At 37.9% G+C, this 6831-nt stretch overlaps 2 long non-coding RNA genes across 2 annotated transcripts in view; one reads left to right on the forward strand and one right to left on the reverse strand.

Annotated features, from left to right (window-relative positions):
- Positions 1 to 3527, forward strand: part of LOC118496407 — a 13491-nt gene extending 9964 nt beyond the window's left edge. The window contains exons 4-6 of the long non-coding RNA XR_004898975.1: positions 1279 to 1346; positions 2241 to 2374; positions 3427 to 3527. This is a non-coding gene — a long non-coding RNA (uncharacterized LOC118496407). The remainder of the gene's footprint in view (positions 1 to 1278; positions 1347 to 2240; positions 2375 to 3426) is intronic.
- The window catches only part of LOC118496409, a 23447-nt gene continuing 16896 nt past the window's right edge, over positions 281 to 6831 (reverse strand). Inside the window, exons 2-3 of the long non-coding RNA XR_004898977.1 lie at positions 6257 to 6262; positions 281 to 291 (exon numbers count right to left, since the gene is read on the reverse strand). This is a non-coding gene — a long non-coding RNA (uncharacterized LOC118496409). The remainder of the gene's footprint in view (positions 292 to 6256; positions 6263 to 6831) is intronic.

Here is a 6831-nt window from a genome sequence, read left to right on the forward strand (position 1 = left end):
GGCAGCCGGCTAGCTCCGAGCCTCGAGCCCCGGTAGTCCAGTAACCGATAAACGGTGACTTTCACTGGGTATGGAGGTTGCTGCTTTCTCGTCAGACTTCGTGGAGCTCCTAAAGTCCGACACGTCTTACCAAATTTGCAATTAGCCATCAATTTTCGTAAAACAGCCCATATTTGAGCTTTATATAGTTGATTTCTCGCATAAAAAGTCTCAGAAGTGAATTTAATAACGAAATAGCAGTCAAACAATGTATAACTTTGCAGTGTCTGAAATATGAGACCTGCTGTCTATCTCCAATGGATGTGTATGTGGTTCGCTCAAACAATCAGCGCGCAGCTCATCTAAATATTCAGTGTACCATATTTGGAAAAAAAGCTTGTTCCAAATAGGCCCATATTCACAGGGTAGTTAAGGACCCATAAAATAGCATTTGAGCAATTTTCAGCCCAACCATGTTACATACCCTATTAGGAGACCTTAAGGAACAGGTGAAATACCCTATATAATATTCTATCACCCTTTAATATTGTATGTTGTATTTTCTTTTGCTGGGTGCAAATGTTCACCAAAAAAGTTCCTTCCCGAGATGATTTTGCAGAGCCACTTTCGCTGCCTCCAGAGCTTAGCGTCGCCCAAGACGATTGTGATTGGTTTAAAGAGGATCACTAGTGATCACTGATTGAAGTTGTAAGAAAGCTAATGATACGTATAAGATAGGGCTGGGCAATATATCAATATTTTATTGATTATATATGAGACTAGATATCGTCTTAGATTTTAAAATGGTAAAATGGTATAAGTGTAGTCTTTTCCTGGTTTTAAAGGCTGCATTACAGTAAAGTGATGTCCTTTCTGAACTTACCAGACTGTTCAGCTGTTCTGTTATTCGCCTTATCCACTTTCTCTTTAAATCCTTACTGATGATTATTTATCAAAACTCTTATTGTGTAAATATTTTGTGAAAGTAACAAAATATTGCTGCAATCGATATCGAGGTATTGGTCAAAAATATGTGGTATTTGATTTTCTCCATATCCCCCAGCCCTAGTTTTAGATGAAGAAGAGGAAACAACAGATCATTTTAGACCATAAAGTGCAATGCAGATTAAATAACAAACTCTTTTTATAAGTGTAGATTCCTTAATGAATAGTAACAAAGTGCTGACATCGTAATCCCACTTGTAGTTTCTTTACAGCAGTCACATTCAGCAGTTTCTGATACACTGTTATCTAAGAGAACTTGTGCTATGCTAACATTCGTAGAGAATTTTGTTTCAGATGTTGAGGCTGGTTTCAAAAACCTGATGAGGAGAGAGATGATCTGAAGAGGAAGCTGAATAACTCAGGTAAGTGTGATGAATAATTCAATAATCAGAGTTTGGATCCAGAAGCGTGCAAGTCCAATAATGGGCAAATGCAAGTGATTATTTTACATGTAAAGTTCCCTGTAAATATTACGATTGTCCCAAAGTTCCTTTCCAAGTTGGGAAATAAATGAGAGAGACAGATATAGGAGTGTTAATAATGCGTTTTGGATGATTTTCTTATGAAAGCTAGCTAGGCCAACCTATGAACAGTGGATTTTTTTTTTTTTTTTTAGATATTTCTTTTGTGTATTTCCTGCTATGGACCTACTTGTGAGTCTGAAATAAATATATTATAAAAATACATTGGGAAAAAAATGGGAAAAAACGGAATACGGACTTCATCTACCTGGGCGGGTCTGAATATGTATGGGAAACACTGATATATGAAAAGATTGTTTTTTGATCACTTCTGTGGAACTTTGATGTTTTACTGGGAAGAAGACGGATATACAACATGCAAATAGAGTTCCTGTTTCGAGTGAATGAGGAACAAAATCATCATCATGCCCGTCTGTTCCAAATTACGATAACTCAACAGCACATTACAGAGAGTGCTTCTCAGTATCATCATGCAGTAAATGTCAAGAGATGTAGTCTGTCACAAACAATGTGCTGCATTTCAAATATGTCAACAATTTTCCTTCCTTTTTTATTCTTCCATTAGTAAGTTATTTCATAAGTCCAAAAGTAAGAAGACTATGAGCTACAAAATGAATGGTGCAATAGATTTGTCACATTTACATTTGTTGACTTTACAATCATTTTAATTTTTCCCAAAAATAATATATTGCCCTTTTGTTGTCCCAATGAAAGTCCAATGAAAAAGATTTGTTAATTTTGTTGTTCATTTGGGTTCTTTCTGTTTTCACTAAGCTCAAGGAGGATGGGAGTATTTCAACGGTAGTTTCTACTACATTTCTTCTACCAAGAAAACCTGGCAACAGAGTAGAGATGACTGTCTTCAAAAGGGTGCAGACCTTGTGATTATCAACAGCAAAGAAGAACAGGTACTTGTGTGTTTATGTTTGTGTGTGTGTGTGTGTCAGAGATGTTCACAAGTCATTTTTTGCAAGTCCAAGTCAAGTCTCAAGTCTTTGAGCTCGAGTCCAAGTCAAGTCTCAAGTCTTTTGCCATGAGTCCAAGTCAAGTCTCAAGTCTTTTGCCATGAGTCCAAGTCAAGTCTCAAGTCTCTGGCCATCTGATCTGTCCCTAACACTGTATTGTTAAATCTTATGAATTCAAAGCATGTCCTGTAGCTGTCACATCATATGGATACAACTATAAAGATACAATCTGCCTGTTCCCAGCATTAGCACAACACTTTGCGATGGTTAGCTTGTGACGATATATGCTAAATGTAACGTCTCTTTCACATTAGCGTGTGAGTGACTGACCTATCTGGGTGCGTTTTGAGATGCCTGATGAAGTTCGACGTTGTTGATCCGGTGCCACACACCTTGCATTTAGCTGTTGGCTTACTGCCACTGTTTACCAAGTTATTGAAAGCAAAACTAATGACAAAAGGCACAACTCCGGGAGGACTTGGTGTCGCCATCTGCAATGCATTTTTTGATATGTGCGTGCACATAGGCGCATGCGTTACGTTGCACATTATGGCAAAGGGCAGGGGACATGAGGCTCGTCATACGTTTCCCCGTATATGTGCCAATAAAAGAAAATAGAAATACATGAATACATTTAGATTTAAAAAGCAATAATTGTATGAAAACAGGTTGTTGACGAGTCTCGAAGCTCGAGTCCGAGTCAAGTCTGAAGTCTTTTGGGTCGAGTTGCAAGTCAAGTCTGAAGTCCTTTGGGTCGAGTCCGAGGCAAGTCTGAAGTCAGCTGTTTGTGCGACTTAAATACAACTCGAGTCCGAGTCTCAGACTCAAGTCCCCATCTCTGGTGTGTGTGTGTGTACACATACACATAATACAAATGTTGAATGAATGTAAAGATCAATGCGACGTCTGATACATTGAAATTAGTTCAATAGGTGTGAATGTTGTAAAGATTCTGTTATATTGTTTAAAGTTTGTGACTCTCTTTTTTAAACAAGGATTTCACAAGAAAATTTAAGAAGAGACTGTGGATTGGCCTGACTGACTCAGAGAGAGAGGGGACGTGGAAATGGGTGGATGGAACTCCACTGACCACAAGGTTCACACATTTTTATCATTCGGTCCATTCAAACTAAATCACTATCTTGTGCTTCTTGGGTTGTGTTCTCTGATAAAAGCTCTTTTTTTCAGCTACTGGATGTCCGGGGAGCCTAACGATGTGAGCGGTGAAGACTGTGTGGAAATACTGAATTTTGATTCAGAAAAAAGCTGGAATGATCGAAGATGTTCCCTTCCACTTAACTGGATCTGTGAAATGAAAGTCCGTCAATAACTCTGCAACCAAACCCACCAGACAGAAAACTAAGGATGATAAATATATTGCTGATACAATTTAAATCTTCACATAAGCAACCTGAATATGCTCATGTGAACACATAATTTCCAAGTAAAAACAGCATTTTAGGATTTGCCAGCTCAGTGTGGGATAATCTGAAGCCTGGTTATTTGCGCTGCAGTAAAGTGACCTGTTAACATATAGAAACAAACAAGGTTCACTGCTACAATATGTAAGACATGCTTTGATTTATTCTGCTGTGCAAAGCGAAAAGACCGTAACTCAATTTTGGTCGAAAATGAGTTATTGTCATTTTGGAAATTAAGGATCTACTTTATCATGTGGACAAATATCTTGAGTCAATGTTATTGTTTGTGGAGAAAATTGTGTGTTGTCTTTGCCGTAACTCCAAAAGCCGTAGAGAAGCCAAGGCAGAATACCGTATCATCAGTTACGGTTCTTTGTCTTTGTTTCATGGCGCTTCGGAATGCTCAAATTGCCTTTGTTTTGCTGCCATCAAAACAAAGTTACTCTTTGCCGCGCTGGAGTTACGGTGCCATATTATATATTATTATAATTATATTATTATTATTTATATTATATTTTATATTATTAACAACCAAAAGAACACTTATGGAGTATTGCTCCAAGGATCCGACATGATATAACATCCGTACAGCAGTATTTCATTTGACACGTGTGGGAACTAAACTCATCCACTAGTTAACAACAATGTCACAAAATACACTACCCATTTTCACCACTAGGCGGCGCACTTGCACCAACAATGATGCACAGCCTAGCAAAGCAGACTAGAACAATTAAATTCACATTTACATTTCTCGACCAGAACAAACATCATGACCTGATTTGATTTAGTGATCAGCAACCAAGTGAGTGAAAATGGAAGTTAATGCCTTTTGCCTTTACATGACCCCTTATAATCTTGTAGATAATGCAAAGGCAGAGTACAGTAACTTCAGAATAAAGGTCAAAGGTCAAGTTTGAGTTTAAGATTTTTATGTAGATAAATAACTTAATAGAAAAACAAAGTATTGCCAAATTTCCAATATCCTGCCTACATCTCATTTGGCTGGACAACAAAATAAGTTTAAAGTCATTTTTCTCAGTTCTACACTCTGGCGAGTTAAGGTCTTTTGGCTTTGTAGGGCAGTATTGCTTGCTGAATGATTGTATAGATGTTTATGGGTGGGGGGGGGAATGTGTGCGTCTGGCCACATCACAGGGGATACATTCACATTGACTTATGATCATTTGTTATTATTACATGTCTGATGATTTATTTTTATCCATCAAGATGTTATTTTAGTATCTTGTCACATTTCATTATCTTGTCATTAAGTGTGTCAGCAGATACTTCCATTATATTCAAAGTGCCTTCATGTGTTTGTTAGGATGTACATTTTGGTCATTGTGAAATGAAATGTTTTTGTATGTTATGTGGAGAATACAATAAATATATTTGTCCTAGTTAACATCACACACAGATTAAATTTTAATCTTTTAACTTTAACTTTTAACTTGAATTGTTTTTTCCTTCATAATTACACAATGTTTCCAAAGTCTCATAAGCTGACTTTACCTTCTTTAACTCTGTGTCAACTTGATAAGTCTTAGTTTGTAGTCTCACATTTTCCAGGATAAGAAGAAACATTTACTGAAAAATGAGGAAGAAGAGGGAGAGAGAGATTCTATGAAGCTGCAAAAAAGTAGCTCCTGAATACATCTCAAAGTTGGAGCCTGAACCTTAAAAATAATCTTAAGAAAGGACTCTCCAGGAGAGGTAACAACATTAAAGTTCATTTGTCAGGTTTTGACAGACTAGGAGGGGAGGTGCCATCCCACCACCTTCAGGAAGAGTCAGAGAGTAGTAAAGGTGTCTTTTGGTCTGAACGGGAACTTTGGATGCATGATTCAGAACGGGCCACTGCTCGGCCTGGTGTTGCTGCTCGCAGCTTTCTCCAGAACCCCTGTACCCCGAGATTACTCCCAGAAGATCCCAGAGCAACCTACCCTACCAGAGACGGAGACTCGAGTTCCAGACTCTGACTGGAGTCACACTTTACACACACACACACACACACACACACACACACACACACACACACACACACACACAGTGACTCCAGACTTGTTACATTGATTAGTTAAACTTAAAGAAAACTGTAGGGCATATTGTTAGTTAGTGTCTTCTATTCTCTCTGCTGATTCTCACGTCTGTATCAACTTCCACTTTTGTCTTTATAAGCTCAGTTTTCGGGTCGGCAGCTTAAAGAAACTTAAGATATTGTTCTCTTGTGTTTTACACCTGTTATTTATGTATCTATTTATACTTAGGCTGCTAACTTATTATGAATGTGCAATACCTATCTGTTATCTGTTTGTGCATTGTAATGCGCAAATCATTTTTTATTAGTTGTACATTAGTGTTTGTTGATTGTTGCTGTGTTTTTTTAATACTCGGGGAGTACCAATACCTTCATTAATACTGCCAGATAGTGGTGCAATGACAATAAAGCCTCTTACAGTATGTCTTATTTGGGGCGGCTGTGGTCAGGTGGTGGAGCGGTCGCCTGCCATCAGAAGGCTGGTGGTTTGATCCCTGGCCCTGCAGTCCCATGTCGAAGTGTCCTTGGGCAAGACACTGAACCCTGAATGTCTCCCGATGCTGCACCATCAGTGTGAATGTGTGGAATGTTTAGATGAGCAGGTGGCAGCTTGTACGGCAGCCTCGGCCACCAGTGTCTGAATGTGTGTGAATGGTGAATGGTTCCTTACTATGTACAAGTGCTTTGAGTAGTCGTTAACACTAGAAAGCGCTATATAAATACAATCCATTTACATTTATGTATTTTACATTGTTGTTAATGAATATCACCATACAGCAGCATGTAGGCATATATATATATATATATTAGGGCAGTCATTCGATTAAAAAATTTAATCTAATTACATACTCTGTGATTAATTAATCAAAATTAATCGCATACATAATTAACGGTGCCTGAACCGATACTTTTTAAGAAAGTAAAAAAGAAAAAAAAAA

This window comes from Sander lucioperca, chromosome 12, assembly GCF_008315115.2.
Source record: "Sander lucioperca isolate FBNREF2018 chromosome 12, SLUC_FBN_1.2, whole genome shotgun sequence".
Lineage (NCBI taxonomy): Eukaryota > Metazoa > Chordata > Actinopteri > Perciformes > Percidae > Sander > Sander lucioperca.